General features: G+C 42.4%; 1 protein-coding gene and 1 non-coding gene across 2 annotated transcripts in view; both read left to right on the top strand.

Moving 5' to 3' along the window:
• RASGEF1A (RasGEF domain family member 1A) overlaps nucleotides 1–27,816 on the top strand; it is a 485,335-nt gene that overhangs the window by 365,701 nt on the left and 91,818 nt on the right. The gene's annotated exons all lie outside the window — the stretch shown is intronic.
• Nucleotides 17,211–17,317, top strand: LOC125995358 (U6 spliceosomal RNA). Its single transcript, XR_007490897.1, has one exon. It is a non-coding gene; the product is annotated as a U6 spliceosomal RNA (small nuclear RNA).

Raw genomic sequence — 27,816 nt, 5'->3', positions numbered from 1 at the left:
GTTTTTGGGTCACACCCGGCAGTGCTCAGGGGTTCCTCCTGGCTCTATGCTTAGAAATCGCTCCTGGCAGACTCAGGGGACCATATGGGATGCCGTAATTTGAACCACTGACCTTCTGCATGCAAGGCAAAGACTTTATCTTCATGCTATCTCTCCAGCCCCATCCTTTATACATCTTGAATATTAACTCTTTATCAGATGAGTGATGGGCAAATAATTTTACATTTGTTCGGCTGATTTTTTTGAAATGAGTATAAATTTCAATTTTTTCTTTTTTTTGTTTTTTTTTGATGTGCTCAGGGTTTACTCCTAGCTCCTAGTGTGTAAGGATCACTCCTAGGAAGCTTGAGGGGATCATATGTGGTGTTGGAGATTGAATCTGGGCCATCCATATGCAAGGCAAATGCCCTACCTGCTGTACTATTTTTCTGTCCCCCTAGGTTCACTTCATAGTTTTCTGCAGAACCTTTCCCATATTTATCAAGGTTTTGACATTTTCTTGCTTCTGTCATTTATTCTTTCAGTTCTTTTTTTTTTTTTTTGGCCACACCTGGTCATGCTCAGGGGGTAATCCTGACTCTGCACTCAGAAATCACTCCTTGCATTGCTCTGGGAAACATGGGGTGCCTGGGATCAAACCAGGGTATCAACCACAGGTAAGGAAAGTTCTTTAGCCTCTGTATTATGGTTCTGGCCCTCACCCTCTCCTCCTCCTCTTATTTCTTGTCTTCTTCTTTTTTTTCATTATCCCAATTTCTGTTATTATGACCAGAGGTCACATACACTTGATGGTGGTACTCACAACAGCATACCTCTTCTTCCTTTTTTTTTTCGGTGACACCAGCAGTGCTCAGAATTTACTCCTACTCTGCACTCAGGGATCACTCCTGGTAGGCTCAGGAGATCACCTGGGGTACTGGGTATCAAACCTGGATTGATTATGTGCAAGGCAAGTACTTTACTTACTGTATTATTGCTCCAGCCATAGATGCCCTGATTAAAAGCAAAACCAGGCAAACCCACTCCAGTTTTATATTTATAGTTTTAGCTTGCCTTCTAGCTACTACTTTTTGTCTTTTCTTCCCAGTAACAATGAAATTATTGTCTGAAGTGCTGTCCAATAGAACTTTCTGGGATGATGAAACACTCTGTCGTGTCCAATTTGGTAGATACAGGCCTCCTATGGCTGTTGAACATCTGAAATGTGGCAAGTGCAACTGAAGAGTGAATTTTAAATGTCTAGCTCTTTAGAGAACACAGACCTTTAGGGATTTAGCATTTCACCATATTTCACATGCCATTCTGTTTTCCATTGCACTTGTAATTTCTTCCCAATTCTTTAATTGCACTCTTTCTCAAGATCAATCATTTCTTGTTGTCAAGTCCTGTGATGAATGTTTTCTTCTCCCTCCCTCCCTCTCTCCTTGCCTCCCTTCCTCCTTACCTTCCTCTCTTTCTCCTTTCTTTCTACCTTTCTCCCTTTCTACCTTTCTCCCTTTCTTTCTTTCTTTCTTTCTTTCTTTCTTTCTTTCTTTCTTTCTTCTTTCTTTCTTTCTTTCTTTCTTCTTTCTTTCTTTCTTTCTTTCTTTCTTTCTTTTCTTTCTTTCTTTCTTTCTTTTCTTTCTTTCTTTCTTTCTTTCTTTCTTTCTTCTTTCTTTCTTTCTTTCTTTCTTTCTTCTTTCTTCTTTCTTTCTTTCTTTCTTTCTTTCTTTCTTTCTTTCTTTCTTTCTTTTCTTTCTTTCCTTTCTTTCTTTCTTTCTCACTCAGCTATGCCCAAGTCTTAATTCCTGGCCCTGTGTTTGGGGGACCCTAAGTGGCACTGAGGATTGATCCTAGTCAGCAGGATGTAAGGCAAGCACCTTAACCCCTGTATTATTTCTCTAACCTTCTGTTCTTTTTCTTATTGAATTTATTAATTATATTTGACCCACATCACTAGTCCTTCATTCTGAAGCATCTCTCTCTTTCATGATTCTTCTGCCTTTCTCCTGCAGTACTACTCTCCCATTCCCTCTCCTTCATTGATATTCTTCTTTGCTTGTTTCTGAACTTACCATTTTCCCCTGCATTCTCCACTCTTCTGTTTCCACCTCTTTTCAGGGAATTCTATCTGGTTACCTAACATCCACATGCTGATAAACCCTAGATGTGTCTCTAGTCCTGGACTGTAAACAATCAGCCCCAGTGGCCTACTTCACATACCCATGTGGGTGTGCAATTAATATCTCCACTAATATCTCCAAAATAGATAGTTTGATTTCCTGAAAAGTCTGTTTTTCCACCTTTTTTGGGATAATTTTCCCAAATGGTGTTTAAGGTAAAATAATTTCATAATCATAAAACAATAATAAAAGATAGCATTTTATTAATTTAGTAAAGTATGAAAAATTGTATTTTGAGAGTGCACTGGTTATACAAATTGTTTCATGCTGCTCTTCTCTCCCAGGAATGTTTTGGGCTCAGTAAACACATTTTGCTAAGGTACTGTCAGGAAGTTTGTGGTGACCTATTATAGAGCTATGTTCAGAAAGGTTGTCAGGCAGGTGTGAAGGAAGGTGTCCTTGGCTAAGGGATCATGCATCAAGGGGAATGAGACCTGCCTCCCGGGCAGCATTTGACAGTCACTTCCACAAACCCTCCCTTTGCTCATCAGGGAGGCCTGGAGCAGCTGGAGCAACCAAATACTGCATCTTCCTCCCTGCAGGGCCCTGGTACATAACTCCAGATCAGGGCCCTTCTGTTACTGTGGTGCCTGATATAACTGAGAAGGGTGTGGAGCATTCAGCATTGTTTGAGTTGCTATCTCCACAATAGAACCCATACAGTAGGGTTTGTGTTTTACAGCGTCAATCTGCTCAACTGAGTGCTTGTACTATGGGACTACAGGTAAGTCTATTTTTCTGGAGTCGGGTATGTAAAAAAATTCCCTCTATTTTTCAGGGGCATCATGGGGTGGTGGTAATTCATCTTAAGGTGATTGTCATTTGGAGACATGTTCCCCCTTGAACCCTCAGCTCCAATCTGCTCCCATATTGCCTTCCAGAACCTGAGCTTCTGGACCTGATGCATCAAAACATCACTGCCCAGGGGAGTGAATGATGACCCAAACAAATAGAGAGCGAGTCTGTGTTCATAAATCATATGATTCAACATTATTCAAAAGGTAATTTTTGCCGCAGTAGACTCAATAACATTTTATTTCCAAGTTCAGCAGAACTTGCCTTCTTTTTTTTTTTTTTTTTTTTTCTTCAGGGCTCAGCAAGCTTATTCTTGAAAGCAAAAATAGCCAAAATAATTTGAGAGAAAAACAAAGATGCAGGGCTTCATTTCTTGACTCCAAATTGTAAAGCATCAGTAAAAAAAAAAAAAAATTAGTATGTTATCTGCATATGGAACAGACTTGAGGGTAAAAAAAAGTCATGCTTACCAATCTGACCAAAACTCCAGGTATGCTGGTATTTGGCCTAACATCACCAGAACATTTTTGTTAGTTAGTTTTTTTTTTTTTTTTTGGGTCACACCCGGCAGTGCTCAGGGGTTACTCCTGGATTTATGCTCAGAAATCGCCCCTGGCAGGCACAGAATACCATATGGGATGCCGGGATTTGAACCACTGTCCTTCTGCATGAAAGGTAAACGCCCTACCTCCATGCTATCTCTCCAGCCCCTTTTTTGACTTTTTGGGCCACACCTGGTGACGCTCAGGGGTTATTCCTGGCTATGTGCTCAGAAATCGCTCCTGACTTGGGAGACCATATGGGACACCGGGGGATCGAACTGCGGTTCATCCTAGGTCAGACACGTGCAAGGCAAAAACACCTTACTTCTGCGCCATTGCTCCAGCCGGATCACCAGTACTTTTTTGAAGTGAGTGTGGCAACCTTCCGTTCCACTTTCTCATGATTCCAGAAGTCCTGGCAGCCGAAACTACACCCACAATCACAGTCAACAGGTCTGCATTCAGCCAGCTCCATAGATCAAAAGAGTCTATTCTCAAAAGAGATGTAAACCAAGCCATGACGAATTATGGATGTACTGGCCACGCAGATGGAAGCTGGCAATTTTGGGAGGAGAAGTTAGGTCAAGTCCCCACTCTGCCAAAGTCACGTCTGCCAGACTCATCGTCCACAATTGCCACTTTTCCAAAGGACCAGTTTCCTCCCTCTTATATGGCTCTCTGCAGAGACACCAAACTAACCCAAACTCCAAACCTGTATCTGGGTTGACATCACCAGGTCTTTTTTCGAGTGATTGTGGGCTAAGATTTTGTTAGGGATTTTTGCATCAATGTTCATCAGTAAGATTGCTCTGTTTTCTTTCTTGGTAGTATGTCTGTCAGCTTTGGGAATGAACGTGATGTTAGCTTTATAAAAGGTATTATGGAGGACTCCCATCTCTTTGCTATTTTGGAAGAGTCTAAGTATCAATGGTAACAACACTTCTCTGAATGTTTGATAAAACTCACTGGTGAACCCATCTAGTCCTGGACTTTTATTCGGGAAGTTTCTTTCTTTGCTTTTGTTTCTGGGCCACACTTAGAGGCACTCAGGGGTTACTCCTGGCTCTGTGCTCAGAAATTGCTCCTGGCAGGCTTGAGGGATCATAATGGATGCTGGGAATCAAATCCAGGTCTGTCCCAGGTCAGCCACATGCAAGGCAAATGCCCTACCGCTGTGTTATCTCTCCAACCCCTGTGGGGAGTTTCTTAATTACTGTTTCAATTTTCTTACTTGTGATTGGCCTGTTTAGGCTTTCTACTTCCTCCTCCAGTTTTTATCTGATTAAAATTTTCCAGAAATCTGTTCATTCCTTCTAGGTTCTTTAATTTAACAGAATACAGATTTTTAATAATAAGCTCTCGTTGATGTCTTGGATTTCTTGGAGTTCTGTGTAATCTTTCTCATTTATGATCCAATTTGTGTGAGTATTTTCTCTTTCTGTTTTTTCCTTGTGAATCTTTTTTATTATTTTTTTTTTGGGCCACACCCAGCGGTGCTCAGGGGTTACTCCTGGCTCCATGCTCAGAAATAGCTCCTGGCAGGCACGAGGGACCATATGGGACATCGGGATTCAAACCAACCACCTTTGGTTCTGGATTGGCTGCTTGCAAGGCAAAGGCTGTTGTGCTATCTCTCCGGGCCCTCCTTGTGAATCTTGACAATGAGTTATCTATCTTGTTTATTCTCTCAAAAAAAAAAAACAAAAAAAAAAACAGTTTTGGATTTTATCAATTCTTTGTTTCTATATTATTGATTTCTGCTCTGGTTTTTATTTCTTTTCTTCTGCTTGTGTTTGAATTCCTTTGCTGTTGGCTTTCCAGATATTTAAGGTTTGCTTGATTTTGTCTGTTCTTTCCTAATGTAGGCCTATATTGCTATGAGTTTTCCTCTTTCCACTACTTTGGCTGTATCCTGTAGAGTTTGGCAATTTGTTTCTTCATTATCATTCATCTGAAGGAATCTTTTTATTTATTTCTTGATTTCCTCTTTGATCCAATTGCTGTTGAGTTGCATGTAGGTTAGTCTCTAGGTGTTAGATTTTTCTCCACATCTTTTTACAATCAATTTTGATCTCTATGGCATTGCGTCTGATAGGGTGCTTGGTATAATTCTTGTATTTGTGACTTTTAAGAAGAATATGTATTTCACTTTTTGATGATAAAAGGCCTTGTATAGAACCATTAGTCCTAGTTCTTCTAGTTTTTTATTTAGGGCTCTTATGTCTTTCCTAGTGTTTTGCCTAATGGATCTGTCTAGTGGCAATAATGGCATATTGAAATCTCCCACTACTATCATGTTTCTGTCCATATGTTTCTCTAGGTTTGTGAGCAAAAGCCTTACATATTTTACTGACACTACATTTGGTGCATAAATGTTGATAAGAGTTATAACTTTTTGTCTATTGTTCCTCTGGTCAATAGTAGTTTCCACCTTTGTCTCTAAGTACTTTCTTGAGCTTGAGTGCATTTTTGTCTGATACAATTATGGCTGTCCCAGATTATTTTTTGTTTTCCAGTAGCTTGTATAATTGTTTTCACCCTTTTACTCTGAGCTTGTATCTATCCTGAACTTTTAACTGTTTATGTTTCTTTCTTTTTTGTGGTTTTTGGGCCACACCCGGGGTGCTCAGGGGTTACTCCTGGCTCCATGCTCAGAAATTGCTCCTGGCAGGCACAGGGGACCATATGAGACGCCAGGATTTGAACCGATGACCTTCTGCATGAAAGGCAAACGCCTTACCTCCATGCTATCTCTCCAGCCCCATGTTTGTGTTTCTTGTAGGCTGCAGATGGCTAGGTTTTGCTTTCTGATTCAACTTGCTACTCTGTGTCTATTGATGGGAGAATTTAGTCCATTGACATTTAAGGAAACTATCTACAGAAGGGCTGTTGTGTCATTATATTGTGTAGTGTTGTTGCTGTTACAATTGGGTATTTGATTTATATAATTAATATTTGAGTAGTTCATTTAGAGTTGGTTTGGCTAGTGTGAATATTGCGAGTTCTTTTTTGCCTGAGAATGTTTTTAGCCCTCCCTCCTGTGTAAATGAGAGGCTTGCTGGGTAGTGGACTCCAGGTTGAAAGTTTCTGTCTTTTAGTAGTTTGAATATGTCATTCCACTCTTTTCTTGTATTGTTTCAAATGGGAGATCTGGTTTGATTCTTATGTTTTTTCCTTTATGCTTAAGATTTTTCTTCTCCCTTACTGCTTTAAAGTGTCCATCTTTCTCTCTCTCTCTTTCTCTCTCTCTCTTTCTCTTTTGATACTTGGATTACTATATGTGTTGGTGCTATTTTGTTAGGTCTATTTTGATTTACACTCTTTTTGCCTCTTGGTTTTTTTTTACAGTAGCCTCTTTCTAGAAAATGAGAAAGTGTTATGCTATTGTCTCCCTTACTACTTGTTCTTCCCCTTTCCATTTTTAACTTTTGGTATTCCTATAATTCTGAGATCATTTCTTTTGTCTTTGTTTATTAAGTACCTTAGTTTTTCTTCCATTATTTTGTCTCTCTTTTCTTTCTTTTGTTTTTATTTATTTATTTATTTTTTGGGCCACACCTGGTGGTGTTCAGGGGTTACTCCTGGCTCTGCACTCAGAAATCACTCCTGGCAGTCTTAGGGGACCATATGGGATGTTGGGAATCGAATCCAGGTCTGTCCTGGGTTGGTCATAAGCAAGGCAAACCCCCTACTTCTATCTCTCTGCCCCTCTCCTTTTTATATTTTTTGACTTCTTTATCTTGAGGTGGCTAAATTGTTCAGCTATAGATTGTTTTATTTTAGACTAGTTTTTCCTTGATTTCTGTTGCTAAAACATTAATTTTTGATTTTAGGTCTTCATCTATAAGACTCAAGATTTTTGGTGGGCTTGGAAATTTTCCAGGATTTCTCTCCATATCCTCAACTGCAGTTGTCTTCCTTAGTTTGGTGGGTTGGAATGCTGGAGTTTCAGGATGTTTAAGAGAGTGATCTATTGAACTGATTGTATAAAAGGTGGCTAGTGGTATATCTGCTTTACAGGTTATTTTCCTAAACAAGTGAGATAATCTAAGTATGATAGAAATATTGCAAACTATTTCATTGATTTGTTTAACTGGGTTTTTAGCTGTATATGTTTTTAATTAATTAATTTTGGTTTTCAGCCACATCCGGTGACGCTCAGGGGTTACTCCTGGCTATGATGAGCTCAGAAATCGCTCCTGGCTTGGGGGACCATATGGGACGCCAGCAGATTGAACCATGGTTCGTTCTAGGCTAGCTCCAGCAAGGCAGATACCTTATGCCCAGTACCACCACTCTGGTCCCTGAGCTGTATATGTTATAGGAGAAAGAAGTGCTAGATCCAATTTTCCAGGAAATATATCATATAAATCGAAATATCTTTGAAGGGTCTCTCTCTGCACACACACAGACCTGAGATGCAGTAGGTAGAGGATCAGGGCCAGCATCAGAACATGGAAGGAGGTTGGGGGAAACCACTGTAGGCAGCACAGGCTGCATTTGGGGGAGGTCTGTGCACATACACAGACCTCAAAATTCTCTTTTTTAAAAAAAAATTTACTGAACAACTCAGACCCAGATCTTGATGCTTGGATGCCATGGTAAACTTCTGCTTCTATAGGGCTTACATGCCAGGTGGCAGTGCCCACTTGGAAACTGGTAAGAAATTTAACAACGCAGCTCACAGAGTGTAGGCACTCATTCTGCCAGATATAAGACTGCACAGGAATGCAGATACTCCTTCCCATGGTCATCATCATGCTCTCTCTTTGTTCTTTCCATGATTAGCCACATACAACATGCTTTCATGAACCACTAAGACCAGGAATCTCACAGAGAACCAGGAAACTTCCCTTGTACTTCCAACAAGAGTTTGAATCGTTTTTTTTTTTTTTTTTTTTTTTTTTTTGGTTTTTGGGCCACACCCGGTAACGCTCAGGGGTTACTCCTGGCTATATGCTCAGAAGTTGCTCCTGGCTTGGGGGACCATATGGGACACCGGGGGATCGAACCGCGGTCCGTCCAAGGTTAGTGCAGGCAAGGCAGGCACTTTACCTTTAGCGCCACCGCCCGGCCCTTTTTTTTTTTTTTTTTGGGGTGGGGGGAGACTGCTCATCTAGCAGTGTTTAGGGATTAGATTTGGTTCTGCATTTGGGGATCACTCCTGGCAGGACTCAGGGGACCATATGTAGTACTGGGGGTCAACTCCGGGTTGGCTGTGTGCAAAGCAAGCACTCTACCAGCTCTGCTATTGCTCCAGCCTGCGTTTGAATCTTTCGAGATAAAGAGGGGGAAAAGTAAAAGCATTACAAACCCATCACTATAATCACATAAGAACAGTTAAGTCAGCCATGAAATTAACATGGAGCAGAAATTTGCGTTTCTTCCTCTCAGATCTCTGTGGCTGGCTTCACGTTTACTCAGATAAATGTCATCCATGATCACCCTGTGTTGCCAAGGAGAGCATCTCCTCGCGGAGATAATATTCTCATTAATGCTAGACAAACAGAAGGCAGACTTGAGCGTAGTCAGTTGTCAGTTCCACACTGACAATCTCAGTCTTTCACCTGCGGAGCAGCCAGGGCTGGGGGCAGGGACAGAGGTTGTCTTTATGAGGTCCTTCCCTGCATTTAAAAAAATATATAAATCTTTATTTAAGCACCATGATTACAAGCATGTTTGGGGCATTGTTCCTCTTTTGCATTAAAATGGGAAAATATTACATATGCAAACAAGTTCTTATCTAATAGAGATAGGAGCACAAATTTGGTAATGCAGTTGGGCCTTATACCCTGAACATTGGCATAATGACTTGGCTTAGGCCTCAGAAGAATGGGCATTTCCGATACACCCCTGGACCATGGATAGAATCTATGGAAATAACCACAATTGTCTACAACATCACCAGGAAGCAAACCTCTACCAGGGAAGACCCTACCGCTGCCCTGGCATTGACTTACTCCAAAGAGTGTTCTCTTAATACCCAAACGACTTAGCAACAGCAACAACATGCTTGCAGGGCAGGGCTCTCTGCATCTAATGGTGAGGTGAAACCTGACACCAACAACAGCTAAGGTGCGAAAAAATTTCACCGGGACCACAGAAAATGACTCAGGGGTTGGACAACCTAGTATGCCTGGAGTCCAGAGTTGATCTTATGCCAGAAAACTTCAGGGGTAAGGTTTCCTTGTATTTAGGCTAAGGCTTCCCCCCCCACCCCGCCCATATCCTCCATATTTTGCTGGGCCTATGCAAACAACAACAATTGCCACTTTCACACCGTTATTGTATATATATATATATATATATATTTTAAATATAATTTTTATTTTGATCATAGTGGCTTACATATTGTTGACAATAATATTTTAGGTACATATTTACATAAAATCAGGGGGGATTCCCATCACCAAATTGTCCTTCCTACACCTCCGTTTTTGTCCTACCTCCCATATCCTCTTCCCTCACCCCTAGGGCTGCTAGAATATGTGGTCCCCTCTGTATCTAGCCTACTACTTAGTAGTCTTGCACCTGTTTGGTCTTGGTGCCTCCCTTATTTCCCCCTCTAACTGGGAGGCAGGACTAGCTAGTTCAAGTTGTGTGGTTTTGTTTGAAGAAGAGAAAAATAATAAACTGGGGTAAGAGTCTAATACGCCGAAAATGGGCTGAATCCTTCTAGAGGCTGTATATATATATTTTTTAACTCTTATCCTTTAAAAAAAAAGAAGAGCTTACTAAACTTTAAAATAGAAGTAACTGTAGTAAAATGCCTACCTTTGACCTCAGAGTATAGAGAGGAGAAAGAAAAAAACTGAGTGGAGGAGAAACCCCAATTAGTCCTAAATCCTTTCAACACCTGAATTTCAAGGGACATAAACATTTCATCGAAATTGGTGTTCAGATTTTTTTTAATTTAGGTCACCCCAAGGAAAGAGAAAGAAATGGAGTGGAGGAGAAACACAAATATCAAATAATGGGACCCAGGGGCCAAGTGGTCTCTGGTTCATTGGTGGTGTTAATAAAGAACAGAACTAAATATCCAAGCCAAAGTCAACCACAATAAAATCATGAGGCCCAAACTTTAACACTCAAAACTTAAAATGGGCCTGTTAGACTGGCAGGCTAGGGGCAGAGTTGTTGGTATGGGATATACTCAGGAAATATCGGTGGACGGAGGTGGACACTGTTGGAGGGATTGGTCTGACTCATTGTATCTGAAGCCCAACTATGAAGAACTTTGAAAATCACAATGGTTTCAATAAATTAAAATAAAATTTAGAAAAGGACTAGAAGGCAACCCTCCAAGACAGAGTGGCCACTTGAGGGACTGAAGGATAGAATATGGGGGAGTCAACAGCTATGGGGGGAAGTACTCAACCAAGAGGAGGAGGTGTGAAAGGTGGCGAAGCAATATGTCTGAAATCTTATCAGCAACAACACTATGAACCACTCTGCAACAACATATACATAGATGCAAAAGTGTGTCTCCTAGAAGCAGATTGTTGAGTAAGAGGAAAAGGGGGTAGAGGGGACTTAGGTGGAGGGAAGTGGACACTGGTGAAAGGATCAGTATTGAAACATTTTATACATGAAATACAATCATGAGTGTCTTTGTAATTATATGATGGGTAAATAATAAAATCAATCATTGTTTCATTTAAAAAAATGCCTATCTTGAATACAGGCAGGGGATGGGAAGGAGGGGGGGCATTGGTGGTGGGAATGTTGCACTGGTGAAGGGGGGTGTTCTGTTAATGACTGAAACACAACTACAATCTTGTTTGTAATCATGGTGCTTAAATAAAGAGTTTATATTAAAAGAAAAGAGTAAAGAAGGAAGGTTCACTTGGTCTCACAAGTTCTTTGACCTGTAACCTCAGCATCTTTACATGTGTTGATGTTCTGACTTCTTCCAGTGCTGTCAGATGTCTCAGGTCCCTTAACTACTAGGTCCTGCCTCCTTCCTACTTCAGCTATCGCTCTTGGACTTCTGCTTATTCCCAAGGGGCCGTGCCTTTTTCTCTTTCTGACAATTGGCACACAGTGCTTTCCATTTTATTACACTGAGTGTAAGCTGATTCCTGGTTCTTAATAAGAAGATGGCAAGGAACCAGCACATATCCTGTGTGTTCCTCCATGTGGGCTGAGTGCTGTTGCTTTGCTAATGCCCAGTGGCAGATAACTGCAAAGAATTATTTCTTACGGCCTCCTGAAGTCTCTTGCAAGTTGGCTCTGGTTTCTACTCAATTAGGGCCTCTGGGTGAGGAAACAACATTATGTGGGAACTTCAGATCTTCTGATAAGGAACAAGAGCCCTGGGAGAGCCACACAATGGGTGGTGATGTTCTGGTTGGAAGGGCATAGGTCATTTTCCATTTTCTGTGGTGGAATAAGTCACATTGTGTCACTTGAGTGGGAAATAGGAGCCTGAGCAGGAGGGACCCAGGTGAGGGATTAGTCACTTCCTGTGCCCTGTGTTGCTTTATTCTAATGCCTTTGTGCCCCAGGACCCTCAGGAGAAGACAGAAGTAACACTCTGACAACTGAGTGTGCCAGCATCTGTACATTGGCTTCCATGCTGGGACCCCACGAGGGTTCACTCCACTGCTCTCTGGAGCACCCCTGCACTGCTTTCATTCCACCAGCAGCAGTGTGTGTGTGTGTGTGGGGTGGGGTGGGGTGGGTGAGGATGGTCAGAAGAATTCTATAGGAAATCTCAGCTTTGATCAAGGAGGACTGAGGAATCTGCTATTCCACGAGAGATGGCACAGAGGCAGGTGGGGTTTCCTCAGCTAGAGTCTGATCAGTCTGGCAGGAAGGGTAAGGTTGCAGCCTATGAGGTAAACTGGAAAGGGTGGAGTAGGGTGGTTTGCTTGAGTGGGGAGAAAAGTCAGTAACCCCTGAAGCTCTTTGCAGAAACTAACTCCAGGCCGGAACCTTCTACTGACATCTTCTGGTAGGATCAAGAAAGTGCTAGCTGGGGGCCAGAGAGATAGTATAAGGGTTAGTGCTGATCCTGGGGGTTTGATTCCCAGCATTACAAGGTCCTGGGAACACTGTTGGTTGTGGCCCTCTAGGCCTTGAACACTATTAAGGGGAAAGATGATGTACTCCCACCCCAGCACAGGGCCCAAGCTGCTCCTCCTCCTTGGGCCCTAGCATCGCTCCACTGGCTTAGGAGGCTAAGGAAAGAGGGAAGTGTCTCCTGGTGTCTAGATTACTACTTGGTCACCCTCCCTAAAAATAGAAAATGTCAGCATAAAATATTACAGAATGGAGATTAGTAGCACAGAATATCCAGAAATAGATACTGGGGTGTTGTGTTCAGAAATGTCACATTACATAGTGAAGAAAATCCTAGACATGGCTGCCTCAGAGTCAGGAATGAATCTCTCTCCTCCTCTCCCTCTCCCTCTCCCTCTCCCTCTCTTCCCCATTCTCCCTCTCCGTTCCCCGCCCCCTCTGTCTCTCTCTCTCTCTCACACACACACATAGACACACAGAGCTTTTTTTTTTTTTTTTTGGGCCACACCCGGCAGTGCTCAGGGGTTACTCCTGGCTGTCTGCTCAGAAATAGCTCCTGGCAGGCACGGGGACCATATGGGACACCGGGATTCGAACCAACCACCTTTGGTCCTGGATCGGCTGCTTGCAAGGCAAACGCCGCTGTGCTATCTCTCCGGGCCCACACAGAGCTTTTTTTGCTACAGGGACAGGATATCACCCACTACAGAGAAGCAATTTGAGATTTTTTTTTGTTTGTTTGTTTTTTTGAACCACTCAAAGGTTTTCAGGGCTTACTCCTGGCTCTGTACTCAGGAATCAACTTTGACAGTGCTAGTGGATTGGACTTGGATGGCCTTGTGCAAGACAAGTGCTTTTCTGCTTTACTGTCTCTCCATCCCATTGAGTTTTTTCTCTTTGCTATTTGCCCAGGGGTCTTTGTGGCTGGAAAAATAACTCAGGAATCAATATGAAACATCACCAGAATCCAGCAGGCACTTTCACATGTGTTCCTGTTCTTTTGGTCTAAAGGAATCAAATCCTTTGTATTTATGCTCTGTTATATTCTTACTGCACAAGTAATACATGGATGTGTTCAGTTATTTAGAGCAATGTAACCCAGACACGTGATAGAAATCTTCCTGCATAGCACTATCTCTGGCCACAAAATCCAAGGCCCTGTACAAAAATCACATATAAACTGCTGTATCTCTCCTGAAAAATATGTTTTTGGGGGGTGTTGTTAATTTCCCTTTGCATAATTTCAATTTTTATTTCTAAGTCAGCAACTCTTTACCATAAGTGATAGCTTATGTATTATGGTTAGGTAATAAGCTTCCTTAACTTCATATAATCTTGGAGGAAATTCCCATATTGTTGCATTAAAGAATGTTTTCATTTCTAAATTGTCAAGTAGAGATTATTTGCCCTTAAATAGAGATTATTTGCCCTTTTCCATGCTGATAGACATTTGAGCTGTTTATTTTGTATTGTTATCACAAACAATGCGAAATCAACGTCAGTACATAGCCAACTCCCTTCCCCTGTCTGAACTGGGACTTTCCTGACTGGGACTCGAGCATCTCTTTGTGAGCAATGTTGCTGCAGGAAGAGTTGGAGGATTTGTTATCTGGAATCTGGTGTCCTTTCGTCTGTTATCAGTGGTGGCTCTGTCTATGTCTATTAGTCTGGTAATAATGAGAATTATACTGTCAGTTCCAAAAAAAGCACACTTGAGAAGAAGAAATTCAGAGATGGAAAAAAAAAGTACCTCATTATTCTCCAAGGTTAAAACCCGATTTATGTCTGGATGTAAGAATTTTAGTTTGGATGGTCTTGTTTAACTGATTAGGAGATGGGGCTGGAGACCCAGGCAATGGAGAATTGAAACTATCTAATCATCTGAGAGATCTGTGGGGCAGTGTCTGTCCCCGTGTCTTGGGAATATTGATACCTGGAAAGAGGCTGTGACTTGTATAAGTGGAAAAGGGAGGACACTAAGTTTAATAGGGGAACCAAGGCATTTTTGTTTCTTGTCTGTATGAATCTGCATCCTCTCTCCTTGTTTTATTTTACCTTTGGATCTATTATTAGAATAACAGACCTGGGAAAAAATGGGGGGGGGCACACTTGGCTGTGCTCAGGACTTATATCTGCCTCTGTGCTCAGGACTGATTGATTATATATGGTGCTTAGGGATCATATACAGTGTTGGGGATTAAATCTATGTCAGCCGTGTTTCCCAACTATACTATCTCTCTAGTCATAATCTGGAAAACTTTTTGATAAGGTCATACTGCTTTAAAATTTTAAGAATTTAGGGTTAGGATCAATAGTAGGGCATTTGCCTTGCACATAGCTGACCCAGGTTCAACCCACATCACACCATAAGATCTCCAAATACTGCTTAGAGTGATCCCTTAGTACAAAGCCAGGAGTAAGCGTTGAGCATAGCAGGCATGACCCTACAAAAACCAAACCAAATCAAACCAAAGTTTTAAGGATTTGAGACAGAGACAGTTCAATGGACTTGAGTACGTCCTTTGCATGTGCCAAGTACTGAGTCTATTTTTTGTTTTTGGGTCACATCCGGCATCGCTCAGGGGTTACTCCTAGCTCTATGCTCAGCAATCGCTCCTGGCAGACTCAGAGGACCATATGGGATGTGGGGATTCGAACTACCGTCCTTCTGCATGCAAGGCAATTGCTCTATCTCCATGCTATCTCTCCGGCCCAGGTCCTGAGTCTTGATCTTTAGTACAATCTACTTCCCACCCTTAGCAGACCTGAGTGTAGCTCTGACCCCAAAACCTGAGCAGCACCAACCACATGTGTGGACCAAGCACCTTCACTGTCAGACCTGCTCATTCAGGCCAAGTACTGCCAAGACCTCTTGAGAACTGTTGGGGAGCCCCCATCCAAATAAGGGTTTAGTTCGAAGCATCCTTTGAAGTTCTAATATTGGGTTTAGTGCTTTTGCTATACTCATATTTGTTGGCCAGAAAATAACTTATGTTGTCTAACAGGAGAAATAACTGTTGTGACTGCATTTAATAATGAGATTCATCGACTGTCTGGATCATTTTGCTGAAATGTTCATTTCTGAATTTGAGTTTGCTTTTGGAACTAGGGATTTAAATCTATGGGTAAAATGTGTCTGTATCACCTAAAAAAATTATACTTAAAAAAAAAGCACATGGGGGCTGGAGAGATAGCACAGCGGCATTTGCCTTGCAAGCAGCTGATCCAGCACCTAAGGTGGTTGGTTCGAATCCCAGCATCCCATATGGTCCCCCATGCCTGCCAGGAGCTATTTCTGAGCAGATAGCCAGGAGTAACCCCTGAGCACCGCTGGGTGTGGCCCAAAAACCAAAACCAAAACCAAAAAAAAAAAAGCACATGTACTTGAAATATAAGAAATTATTTTGGGGCCCAGAGAGATAGCACAGCGGCATTTGCTTTGCAAGCAGCCTATCCAGGACCAAAGGTGGTTGGTTCGAATCCCGGTGTCCCATATGGTCCCCCATGCCTGCCAGGAGCTATTTCTGAGCAGCCAGCCAGGAGTAACTCCTGAGCACTGCCGGGTATGGCCCCCCCCCCCAAAAAAAAAAGAAATTATTTGGAAATCTAGATACTGATGTAATAACATTGTCTTATATTACTTCTAATTTTTTTTAAATTTTTTTTTTAGGGACACATGCGATGGCACCTATGGGTTACTCCAGGCTTGGGCTCAGAGGTTGATCCCCAGTAGGGCCAAAGGGGCCTTGCAGTGTGTTGGGCACTGAATCTATGTTGTGGGATGCAAAGTATGTACTCAGTTCTTTGGGCTACTTCCCTGGCCAGATTGCTTATAGGCTTTTCTGTTTGGTTTTGTTTTTGTTTTTTGTTTTTTGGGTCACACCCAGGAGTTCTCAGGGGTTCCTCCTGGCTCTATGCTCAGAAATCGCTCCTGACAGGCTCAGGGGACCATATAGGAGGCCGGGATTTGAATCATCGTCCTTCTGCATGCAAGGCAAACCCCCTACCTCCATGCTATTTCTTCGGCCCCAGATTGCTTATAGTTTTGATGTAAAAAAAAACCCCGAGAACTTCAAGAGTTAAAAATAGCAAGATTAATGGGGTTGTGGGTAGGGATAGCTCAAGGCTTGACCTGTGAGTTCAATCCTCAGTACCCATGGTTTTCCACATATAGTCCCTAAGCACCACTGACCCATATTCAGCACAGCATAGCACAGAACTCCCCTATTAAAAAAATTCTAAGGATTCAGTAAGGTGACAGGGAGGTAACTCAAAGAACTAGTATGCATGGCAGGAGGCCCCTGGCTCTGCCTGGACCCTTGAGCACTGCCAGGAGTGACTTGAGTTGCTCCAAATCAAAGTCCCTGAGTGCTGTTTGATATGCCTTCAAGAAGGCAAATAAAGAAAATAGCAATAAGGGGCCGGAGAGATAGCACAGCGGCATTTGCCTTGTAAGCAGCCGACCCAGGACCTAAGGTGGTTGGTTCAAATCCCGGCATCCATTTGGTCCCCCGTGCCTGCCAGAAGCTATTTCTGAGCAGATAGCCAGGAGTAACCCCTGAGCACCGCCGGGTGTGACCAAAAAAAAAAAAATTAAATTAAAAGAAGTAAGGAAAATAGCAGAGTGCAGAGAAAGCAAAATGTATGTTTTAGTAAAGAAAGGCCTAGAGTGAAAACATCTTATTGAGTGCTCGCTTCGGCAGCACATATACTAAAATTGGAACGATGCAGAGAAGATTAGCATGGCCCTTGCGCAAGGATGACATGCAAATTTGTGAAGCGTTCCATATAAAAAAAAAAAAAAGAAAACATCTTATTGAGAAAAAATTGTCTCATGATAATACCGGTTATTTTAAAAATGGAACAAAAATGTAAGATTGAGTTGAGAAAGGCAATCGAACTAAATTTGGTTTGAACTTCAAACTAAATGTAGACAATTTAAGGCTTTTCGTTCTTTTACTCTAAATTCTGTGTTTTCATGTCTTAAGAATGTGACCGTAAAATGTATGACTTTAACTATCTAAACTATATATATGCAATATTACAAGAGTTTCTATGGAATTTTAAAATTTGGTGAGAAATGATATTAAAATGGCTGCTCTTTCTGCTATCCTAGTTAAAGTCTTATAAATAAAATTCCCTGGTTATCTCAAAAGGCTGATCTTGACTTTGGGCCATTTTATTGACTATGATTCTCAATTAGAGACTGAAACTTAACTTAAAAAAGCAAGCCACCAAACCCTTAGTAAGAGAGATGGGCCAGGCCCGGAGAGCTAGCATAGTGGCGTTTGCCTTGCAAGCAGCCGATCCAGGACCAAAGGTGGTTGGTTGGAATCCCGGTGTCCCATATGGTCCCCCGTGCCTGCCAGGAGCTATTTCTGAGCAGACAGCCAGGAGTAGCCCCTGAGCACCACCGGGTATGGCCCCAAAACAAAAACAAACAAAAACAAACAAACAAACAAACAAAAAAGAGAGATGGGCCATAAGCTTGGAGTTGATGCTTTGCTTGGAGGAACCCCAGATTCAATATGCTGGATTGTTGTCCCTGAGCACTGTCTAATATGGCTCCAGAAGGAAAGAAACAAAAAACCCTCAAAAAGGTCTGCGGAGATGGTTGAAACTGCTGAGTGCATAATTTTCTTACTAGAACTCCTCAGTTCATCCCAAACACCTCATATGTTCCCTAAGCACTGCCAGAAGTGATCCCTGAGTAGAGGGCAAGAAGTCCTAAAACCCACCAGATGTGGCTCTAAAACCTAGAATTAAATACTCAGTTGACACCTTTATAAAGGTGTCATTTGAGGGGCCGGAGAGATAGCATGGAGGTAGGGCATTTGCCTTGCATGCAGTAGGACCATGGTTCGAATCCCAGCATCCCATATGGTCCCCCGAGTTTGCCAGAAGCGATTTCTGAGCGTAGAGTCAGGACTAACCCCTGAGCGTTGCTGGAATTCAAAAACCATATATATATATATATATATATATATATATATATATATATATATATATATAAACTTGACTGCAAATGTAAGGGCTTCTTTCTCATTACACTACTATACTCCATATTTATATACCTGTCATGCGTATGCTGATCAAACAATGTGATTAATGTAGCTTTGTGGAATCAGAGACAGTGGGACCTCCAGCTTTCTTCTTCTCTCTTTCCTTCTTTTTTTTTTTTTTTTTTTTTTTTTTTTTTGGTTTTTGGGCCACACCCAGCAATGCTCAGGGGTTACTCCTGGCTGTCTGCTCAGAAATAGCTCCTGGCAGGCACGGGGGACCATATGGGACACCGGGATTCCAACCAACCACCTTTGGTCCTGGATCGGCTGCTTGCAAGGCAAACACCGCTGTGCTATCTCTCCGGGCCCTCTCTTTCCTTTTTTAAGGATTGTTTTAGTTATTTGAGATCCCTTGATATTCCTTAGAATCTGTAGGATTAAAAAATATTACAAAGCACACCACTGGGATTTTGAGAGATCAATCGCATTGATTCCATAGATAATTTGAATAGTAACATCATTTTCCACCAATATTAAGTATGCAAAGAATATAGGATGGCTGTAAGTTTATATCTTCTTTAATTTCTTTTAGCAATACTTTATATTTTGGGTATTCAAAGCTTTAAACTTTTTGTTTACACTTATTTCTAGGCATTTTCCTCTTTTGATGCTATTGTAAATAGAGTATATAGGATACATCAAAGAATTCATATTGTTCATTGATTTCAAGCCTGCAGAAATGAATTATTTTTGTGTACTGATTTTATAACCTATAACTTGGCTGAATCAAGCCATTCTTTTGTGTGTATGCCTTTCTCTAGGCTTTCTATATATAATGTCTGTGAGTGGAAACGATTTTACTGTTTTCCTTTCAAGCTGGGATGCCTATTTTTTTTTATGCCTAATTGTGCTAGCTAGTACTTTCTGGACTATGTTGCCCAGAAGCAGTAAAACTGAATATTTCTTGCTTTGTTTCTGATTTAAAGGAAAAGGTTTTAGTCTTTTACTACTCAGCGTAATGTTAGCTGTGGGTTTTCATATATAATATGTATTATGTTGAAAGAGTTTTTCTTTTATTTTCCTTAGTTTTCTGTGTGCTGAGTGCTTTTTATCATGAAATGGTGTTCAGTTTTGTCAAATGTGTTGATGTTATTGTATTTTAATTACACCTACTGCCAATAGAACATCACAGTATCTTTTTATACTTTATCTTGTCTGAGAACATGATTGTTTCAATAGGAGATTATTCCAGGCACATGTTGTGACTGAAGATGTTTGTCCTCAATTCTGTCAGATCATCTTCTGTTTTCAATTCCTGTATTAGATGATTCATTTTATATTTCTTATTATTTGTTATTTGCCTTTTGTTTTTATTAAGTTGAATGTATTTATTCTCTGATGAATAATTTAAGCTATGAGAACATAGTTTAATACTTATATTTAATTTATTATTATTTATTATTATTTTGGTTTTTGGGCCACACTGGTGGTGCCCAGAGGTTACTCCTGCCTCTTCACTCAGAAATCACTCTTGGCAGGCTTGGGATCATATGGGATGCCGGGAACCAAACCCTGGTCCATCCTGGATCAGCCACATACAAGGCAAAGGCCTTGCCTCTGTGCTATTGCTCCGGTCCCCAACATTTTAATCTCATTATGATTTTTTTTCTTTTGTTTTTAGGTCACACCTAGGGATGCTCAGGGGTTACTCCTGGCTCTGTGCTCAGAAATCACCACTGGCAGGCTCAGGGGACCATATGGAATGCCAGGAATCGAACCACCATCTGTCCTGGGTTGACTTCATACAAGGCAAACGCCCTACTGCTATGCTATCTCTCCGGTCCCTGAAATTCTTAAAATTTTAACAAATTGCTAAGCATTTCCCCCATATTTATGGCAGCATTGATCTCTCTTTGTATTCTCTTAAAAAAAAACACACACACACAACAAAAGTAGGTGTGGAAGAGATAATACAGGTGTTTGCTGAAAGCCCAAAACTAAACTCAGAGAACCTTTAATCTTTGTCCATTCCATAACTTCCATGAAATGGTGTGTGAGTTTTCTTAGAGATTTTTCTATAATTATTTTTCTATAATAATTTTAATTATTTTTATTTATTTATTTATTTTGGTTTTTGGGCCACACCCGGCGGTGCTCAGGGGTTACTCCTGGCTGTCTGCTCAGAAATAGCTCCTGGCAGGCACGGGGGACCATATGGGACACCGGGATTCGAACCAACCACCTTTGGTCCTGGATCGGCTGCTTGCAAGGCAAATGCTGCTGTGCTATCTCTCCGGGCCCTAATTTTAATTATTTCAATTTCTCTTTTTCTTTCTTTCTTTCTTTCTTTCTTTCTTTCTTTCTTTCTTTCTTTCTTTCTTTCTTTCTTTCTTTCTTTCTTTCTTTCTTTCTTTCTTTCTTTCTTTCCTCCTTCCTTCTTCCTTCCTTCCTTCCTTCCTTCCTTCCTTCCTTCCTTCCTTCCTTCCTTCCTTCCTTCCTTCCTTCCTTCCTTCCTTCCTTCCTTCCTCCTTCCTTCCTTCCTTCCTTCCTTCCTTCCTTCCTTCCTTCTTTCTTTCTTTCTTTCTTTCTTTCTTTTTGGGTCACACCCAGCAGTGCTCAGGGGTCACGCTCAGAAATCACTACTGGCAGGCTCGGGGGACCATATGGGATGCCAGGATTCAAACCACCATCCTTCCGCATGCAAGGCAAACGCCTTACCCCCATATTATCTCTCCGGCCCCTATTGATATTTTTTTTCATTAAAACTTCTAGTATTCCTTTTTTCCTCTTGCATCTATTATGTATTCTGCTATTATATTTATGCTACATTTTATTTAGTTATTTTCAGTTTAGGGGTCATACCCCTAAGGTATTCAGGGACTATTTCCAGTTCTAAATTTAGGGACTAGGCAGTGCCAGGGATCCAACCTGAGCCTCTTGCACCCAGAGAGTGGGTATGAGTCCTTTAAGTGACCCCTAAAGCCTTCTGTTTTCTCTGTCATTTATCCAAACAGCAACGGCTGGCTTGCTGCTTCCATGTCTGGGTTATTGCAAACAAGGCTTGCACACAGCTGACCAGGATTTGGCCCCAGGCATCCCATAAGGGAATAATAATCCCGGGAATAATTCCTGAGCTCAGAGCCCAGGAGGAAGCCCTGAGCATCGCTAGGTGTGGCCCTAATGCACAGAAGCAAGATAAAATGAAATTCTAGGCATATTGCTGGCAGAAGTTGTGCTCAAGTGATTTCTGGTTCTAAGGTTCTTAATCCATTTTGAGTTTTTGGTAGAAGGTAAAGGTCAAGTGTTGTTGTTTTCTTTTTCTCAGTGGGGTTATCACAGTTTCTTCCAATAGCTTTCCCAAATTCTGGTGTTCTGTTTATATTGGGGTGCTTGGGAGAGCTTTGGGGGTAGAGAGGGAAGACCATACACGCATGCAACAGCATCTCACCCCACTTTCCCCCATCTCTCTGCCCCCAGCCAGCCAGAAAGAGTAGAATATACTTTTTTATAATCCCCCCCCATGGTGATGGATACATAAATTGGGAATTGTATGTCTGAGAACTTTTGTATGTTTGTTTTGTTTTGGAGTCTCAAGTAGTGATGTTCAGGGCTGCCTATTCCTGGCTTGTTACTCTGGGTTCACTCCAGTGATGCCTGGAGAACCATGTGGCACCAGAGATTGAACCCTGGGCCTCCCTCATGCAAAGCATGCTCTCCTGCCCTTTGAGAGAATTCTCAGCTCTGTTTGATAACTTAAAGTTATTCTTTAAATAATGTTTATCTGTAAAAATAAATCTACAATTAAAATTATACTTATAAGATCATATTCACTCAGGATTGACACTATTATTATTATTATTGTTGTTGTTGGTTTTTGGGCCACACCTGGTGATGCTTAGGGTTACTCCTGGCTATACGCTCAGAAATTGCTCCTGGCTTGGGGGACCATATGGGATGCTGGAGGATCAAACTGCGGTCCGTCCGTGGTCAGCCACATGCAAGGCAAACGCCCTACCACTGCACCACTGCTCTGGCCCCATGAATTGACACTATTCTTCTTCTTCTTCTTCTTCTTCTTCTTCTTCTTCTTCTTCTTCTTCTTCTTCTTCTTCTTCTTCTTCTTCTTCTTATTATTATTATTATTATGTTTGGTTTACAATACTATTAATAATGATTTTTCATGGGCATAATTCCAACACCATAACCATCACCCATCTCCCTTCTCCAAGGAATCCAGTCCCCTTCTTCTCCCCCAAACTCTTACATGGGAAGCACTGTTTCATATAGGTTGCATATATATGGAAAGATTCTTTATAAATATTTATTTTCAGTTATTTTTGGATAAAATACTTTTTATTTTAAATCTCTGGAAGTTTTAAGATCTCTTTATTTTTGGAAGTATGGAATTTCTGAGCACTGAGCCAGTGAAGTGTGAAGTGTGTAAAAGAAACCTTATTGAGTTATATTTTATGTATCATAAAACCCACTCATTTATGCATACAACTCCATGATTTTTTTTTGGTTTTTGGGCCACACCTGGCGATGTTTAGGGGTTCCTCCTGGCTATCTGCTCAGAAATAGCTTCTGGCAGGCACGGGGGACCATATGGGATTCGAACCAACCACCTTTGGTCCTGGATCGGCTGCTTGCAAGGCAAACGCTGCTGTGCTATCTCTCTGGGCCCCAACTCCATGATTCTTAGTAAAATTTTAGAGTTGTATCATCATCATATTGTTTTATAACCATATTGTATTACTATGACCCATTTCTGAACATTTCCCTAGCCCCAGAAAAATCCTTTGTGTCCATTTGCAGTCAATCCTATTCCCAGCCCTCAGCAATCACTGATGTCCTTCTATCTATAGATTTTGCTTCTCCAGACATTTTACGAAAATTGAGTCATATGACATGAAATCTGTTGTTCCTTGTTCTTTCCATTTAGCACAATGTTTTATAAAACAGTATTTTATGTTTTATTTTATCCCAGACACCGGTAGGTTTCATGCATACATTTCAGCACCACAAGTGTCCCAGGCTTCCATTCTGTCTAATTCTGCGTGTGTTCTATAGAATAGTCCAGGTTCATTTAACAGGGTGTTTTAAGGTTCATCTATGTGTGAGTGTGGGTGTGTCAGTTATTTATTTTTATTCATTTTAATTTGGAGGTGACCTCTCAAGTTGTTTTCAGGGGATTCAGACTATTCCTGATGATACTCAACAAAATGGGCCTGTAGTTCAATGTGGTGCAGGGGACCATTGGGACACGTGGTGTCATAGTCACTGGCAGTGTCCTTCCTTCCTTCCTTCCTTCCTTCCTTCCTTCCTTCCTTCCTTCCTTCCTTCCTTCCTTCCTCCTTCCTTCCTTCCTTCCTTCCTTCCTTCCTTCCTTCCTTCCTTCCTTCCTCCCTCCCTCCCTCCCTCCCTCCCTCCCTCCTTCCTCCTTCCTTCTCCTTCCTTCCTTCCTTCCTTCCTTCCTTCCTTCCTTCCTTCCTTCCTTCCTTCCTTCCTTCCTTCCTTCCTTCCTTCCTCCCTCCCTCCCTCCTTCCTCCTTCCTTCCTTCCTTCCTTCCTCCTTCCTTCCTTCCTTCCTTCCTCCTTCCTTCCTTCCTTCCTTCCTTCCTTCCTTCCTTCCTTCCTTCCTTCCCTCCTCCCTCCCTCCTTCCTTCCTGCCTTCTTTCCTGCCTTCCTTCCTTCCTTCCTCCTTCCTTCCTTCCTTCCTCCTTCCTTCCTTCCTTCCTTCCTTCCTTCCTTCCTTCCTTCCTTCCTTCCTTCCTTCCTTCCTTCCTTCCTTCCTTCCTCCCTTCCTTCCTCCCTTCCTCCCTTCCTCCCTCCCTCCCTCCCTCCCTCCCTCCCTCCCTCCCTCCCTCCCTTCCTTCCTCCTTCCTTCCTTCCTCCTTCCTTCCTTCCTCCTTCCTTCCTTCTTCCTTCCTTCCTTCCTCCCTTCCTCCCTTCCTCCCTTCCTTCTTTTCTCCCTCCCTCCCTCTCTCCCTCCCTCCCTCCCTCCCTTCCTCCCTTCCTTCCTCCCTTCCATCCCTCCCTCCATTTTTGGGCCATATCCTTGCAGTGCTTACAGCTTACTCCAAGGCTTACTCCTGGCTCTGCACTCAGGCTTCCCTCCTCTAAGTGGTGCTGGTGATTGAACCCAGGTGGGTCACGTGCAAGGCAAGGACACTACCCCTGTACTATCACACGGATCCCTGATTTTTCTAACAACAACAACAACAACAACAACAAAGCTTTACCTCTTCTTTTGTAATCTGGATGTCTTTCAGATTTGTAACAGAACATTTTTCTTACTTCCTAGTTACTCACATCTCTCTGTGGATAGTAATTATACTGATTCTAAAGTCTGATTCTGTTTGCTGAGTTAACTCTACATCCTTGAATGCTGGTTTTTGAATGCCTTGACTTTCCTTTGTGGCTTTTGTTTTCCTTGAATGTCTATTGAATCACAGGGGCATATGACTGTGTGCTCATTCTTGTTTTTGCCATTTCCTGTTTACCCACGGATGTTCTAGTTCTTGCTGAAGCTCCCTGTCAAGGAACATGGTGGGCAGGGCCAAATTTTGTGGAACCTCATGAGCTCTAGAGGTTCCTGAAATGGGGCCCTTTGGCCATTCCGGAATTGCCTAAGACTCCAACCTCATTGGCCAAAAGCCCACACCTACTGCCCCTCTCCTTGAACAAGCAAGGAAGACAGCAGAAGGTTCACTCCTCGCTTAGTGCTCCTGAGTCCTACTCCTAGTATCCCAAGGTCCCTCTGTTCTTGTGCCTCCTTCTCAAAGCCTCCCAGGGCCAGAGCAATAATACAGCAGTAGGGCGTTTGTCTTGCACATGACCAACCCAGGTTTGATTCCCAGCATCCCACATGGAGCCCCGAGCCTGCCAGGAACAATTTCTGAGCACAGAGCCAGGAGTAACCCCTGAGATTTGGGTGTGGCCCAAAAACCTAAATAAATAAACAAATGTTCAAACTCTCCCATATGACCTATTTTTACAGGAATCCTCTTCTGTTTAGTTATTTTTTAAAAGTATTGTTTTTATTACTATAGATTTAATAGTCTCTCTTTTTTGGGATTTTGTTTTTTGGGCCAAAAACCTGGTGGCACTCAGGGGTTACACCTGGCTCAGTGCTCAGAAATAGCTTCTGGAAGGCTAGGGGGACCATATGAGATGTTGGGAATCGAACCTAGGACCTTCCCGGGTCAGCAGCATGCAAGGCAAATGTCCTATCGCTGTGCTATCACTCTGGTCCTTCCTGATAGGTTTTGTAAAATAGATGTTGTTTTTTCATCAGCCTATAGCCACAGGGCATTAGAAAACAGATCTCATGGTCCTGGACTCTCATCTATAAAATGAGCATGCTCTCCCTCCTTCCCCCAAAGGTCAGTGTGTGTATGAGCACAGATGACTCCTGTGAATAGACTCACACCCTCACACTCAAACTGCCCTATAGGTTCTCTTCAAGCAAGTCTGCAAAGTGCCTCTATCATGACATATCATGACATGGCATATCTGTGCCTCTCAAGCCCTGTCTGTGATATGACCAGAGGCTGTGGGAATGCAGCAGAGTAGAAAAAGCCAGTCTTTTCCACTCTGGCTCCATCAAGCTCTAGATTCCCAGAAATTCCAACCAGCCCCTCCAACCCCCACTTCCTTCAGCCTTGCTGGCAGTGTCTGCAAGGTGTATGTCCTAGTATGTGTGGATGCTGGTATTCAGCTCAGGCAGGCTCAGCGCTATGTTTCATACATCCTGTCACACACACCCCTGTACCTATTCATGCATGTGCATCTGCATAGATCCACACACCTTGGGCTCCCAGGCACAGGGGTACCACATGGAGATAGTCTGTCCACAATAGGAATCAGGTTTTGTTTGTTTGTTTTTGGGCCACACCCACCACCTTCAGGGTTTACTTCTGGCTCTGTGCTCAGAAATCACTCCTGGCAGGCATGGGGGACTATATGGGATGTAGGGGATCAAACCTGGGTCTGTACAAGATAGTCTGCTTGCAGGGCAAACACCCTAATGCTTTCATATCCGGCCCCAGGAATCAGTTTTATGCTTTTCCCCACATTCATCTCGGCTGTCCTCATTGTTCCCACCCACTTCGAATTGTTTTCCAGGTTCTCTCTGCTATTTACCAGCTATCAGCTGTGCTGTGTTTGGAAGTGGAGGTTGACTCAATGTGGGTTGCTCTGCCATGCCAACACTTGCCGTCTCCGGGCTGAGGAGGGATAAATAGTGATGCGAGAGTTGGAACTCGAGGCCCAGCTTCATTGAGCTCACAGTTTAGACACTATTGCCTTGGGACGAGGCCCAGAAGCTTCCCTGGAAATCCCATTCTACCTTCCTCAGTCAGGGCAAGTTAGGGGTGACTTCCTTGGCTCTGGTTCCTGTTCTGGGGTCACCAAGGGAGGCCCTCTAGTTCATCCTGGAAAAAGTGATTGGGAGTCTGACCACAAGCAACTGGAGTCCAGGTAAGAGGCCTCTTGAGGCATGGGATGGGCTTATAGTGGGGTCTGGACTGTTTTACTGTGTTAGGCTTCTAGTGAGTCTGTGAACCCCTCTAAAGCTTGGTCTCTTCTGGAAGACGGGCACCTCCTTTCATGGTTGTGAGCAGGAGTGCTTCCTTGTATTTCCCACTCCCAGGATTGCTTTCTCCATTTTTTATTCACTAATTCATTCATTCATTCATTTAATCAGTGAGCATGTACCAAAATACAGCATCGTGCCTTGGTTGTAGCTACATAATTCGGTCCTGACAATTGGAAAAAACCCTGTTGTTTCCTCTTTCTTGCAACCCCGAGCTAAAGTCCAGTGTCTGCTTCCCTGAAATTGATATTTCAAAGCACATAACTTTCCATTTTGCAAAAGTAACACAATCTGGCTGAGCTCCCCTGATGGTGTGTGTGTGTGTGTGTGTGTGTGTGTGTGTGTGTGTGTGTGTTGGGGGGTGGTGGTGGGGATGAGCCTGTGTTGATAACTGCTCAGTGCACTGCACTTTTCTGATGTCGTTGTCATGCTGCTTTCTATTTTATTGGGAGAGCTAGGACCCATCCCCAAGCCTTACCCTCTTCTATCAGTGACAATTCTCAGAGGCCTCTCTTGTCTCTCAGTTCAGGACACAGCCACATCTGCAAGTCTCCACACTCTGGGATCTAAGCAATCTTTTGAGCCTGGCTTTGGTGTTTGTTTGTTTTCTTACAACATTATCTTTTTTTTTTTTGTTTGGGCCACACCTGTTTGATGCTCAGGGGTTACTCCTGGCTATGCTCTCAGAAATCGCCC

This window comes from Suncus etruscus, chromosome 17 (assembly GCF_024139225.1).
Source record: "Suncus etruscus isolate mSunEtr1 chromosome 17, mSunEtr1.pri.cur, whole genome shotgun sequence".
In the NCBI taxonomy this organism is placed as follows: domain Eukaryota; kingdom Metazoa; phylum Chordata; class Mammalia; order Eulipotyphla; family Soricidae; genus Suncus; species Suncus etruscus.
The sequence above is the reverse complement of the archived record's forward strand: the minus strand, read 5'-3'. Positions and strand labels throughout refer to the sequence as shown.